We start from the raw sequence: 1,746 nt of genomic DNA, 5'->3' as shown, positions 1-1,746 counted from the left end.
ACGTTTATGTATTCATTTTGCAAGATTATTGATGTGAATTCATGTGTTGAAATGCATATTGTTGTATTTGGGGGATGGTCATGTTGCCAATTTAGCCAATAAAACCACACGCACTATATATTTGATGTTCATTTGCTTCAGCTTTATTTCATATTAATTGTATTTCAGCCAGAATTCTTTCGTCACACTTCTGTGACATCATCTGTGGTCCTTTGCTTTTTTCTTTCTTTTTTGTGTCTCTCCTTAATAATCTGCCATTTTGTATTTCTGTTGTATGTATTTTTATTTGCGCATGCGTATATCCTTGTGTGTGTCTATGTTTAGTAAGTGTGTGTGTGGGAATGTGTATGGTACCTGCATTATCAGTATCCCTTATTTATTTATGTTTGTTTAATTTTATTTCATTTATTTTGTTTTATCTACTTACTTTTTCATTTCTTCTTATTATTGAAAATTTAGATAATTTAATAAATACATATATAACATGTATGCATATGATACATATATAAAAGAACAACATTAAAATATAAATCCCAAACTGGAGGAAAACAAGCATGAAAGAAGATAGAAAAAGAGGAAGAAAGAAAGAAAATGAAGAAAAAAAAGAAAAACATCAATACAACATTAAGTGCCTCAATTGGTCACACACTACAAGGTTCAGCAGGACCCACTGGACCAAACCAACATGCTTGTGATATTAGCACGGGCGATGGCAAGGCCAAGGCATCAGAACAGCCAAGCACCCTCATAAGCATCATATGCACACATACATACACACATACACTGACTCACACACATGCGCACAAACAAAAAGAATGCAGTGTGAATAATGGACAGAGTCAAAACTATTGAAAAGGTTGTGAGACACAACAAAAATTTTAGAAAAATAAAGAAAGAAATGAGTGGAAATTTTACTGGTGAGTGTGTTAAATTGTAACGCCCTAAAAGAGAATGACTCTCCCCAGACACAACAGTACATACAGTATATATAAACTTATCAATCCATACATACACACACATATATAAATAAAAGAATAGAGATTTGGAATCTGGGCCGGTACCTTACTATCACTCTGATACAATCCTGGTTCTGGCTAACCGCATCAAATGACAGGGAAGACAAAATTGCTTAAGATAAATAATCACATGGTATGCCACTCGAAAGGTAAATTCTGAGTCCACTTGTCTTTTATACAGCATGCTGAGTATAATATCCACAACTTCATACTAAAAAATAGAGAACAATGCATCTTCAGAACCTGTTTATTCCGATAAATTCACAATACATTCATGTTAAATTTTATGAGCATAGTGTGAATTATTGCAATAAACAGGTTTTAAGGATGTACAATTTTCCATTCTTTACTTTGATGTATTGAACACACACACACACACAAAGGTGTGTGTGAATATGCAAGACATCAAAATAACTGTTGGGTTTTACCATTGGGTGCCCTATTGTTATCTCCACCTTAGCGAAGGTGGATGTATATTTTTCAGTCATGTTTGTTTGTTTGTCTGTGCACAAGATATTCCAAGAACCGCTGGATGGATTCGTATGAAACTTTCAGGAATGTTTAGCCTCGTGACTGATACAAACTGATTAGATTTTGGGGACAAAGATTCTGGATTATTTTTCTGCTTTTTTTTACTTAATTTTTGAGAGTGGTCGGGTTTATTTTTAGTATTCTCGTTTGTGAGAGCAGTTGAGTTTATTTCAGATATTCTCATTTTAAAAATCATCTC

General features: G+C 33.5%; 1 protein-coding gene across 1 annotated transcript in view; it reads right to left on the bottom strand.

Moving 5' to 3' along the window:
- Nucleotides 1-1,207, bottom strand: part of LOC106876976 (acidic mammalian chitinase) — an 18,564-nt gene extending 17,357 nt beyond the window's left edge. The window contains exon 1 of the mRNA XM_014925745.2: nucleotides 1,062-1,207. The gene's annotated coding sequence lies outside the window, so the exon portion shown is untranslated. The remainder of the gene's footprint in view (nucleotides 1-1,061) is intronic.
- Between the last annotated feature and the right edge of the window lie 539 nt (nucleotides 1,208-1,746).

The sequence above is a fragment of the Octopus bimaculoides genome, chromosome 18, assembly GCF_001194135.2.
Source record: "Octopus bimaculoides isolate UCB-OBI-ISO-001 chromosome 18, ASM119413v2, whole genome shotgun sequence".
In the NCBI taxonomy this organism is placed as follows: Eukaryota; Metazoa; Mollusca; class Cephalopoda; order Octopoda; family Octopodidae; genus Octopus; species Octopus bimaculoides.
The sequence above is the reverse complement of the archived record's forward strand: the minus strand, read 5'-3'. Positions and strand labels throughout refer to the sequence as shown.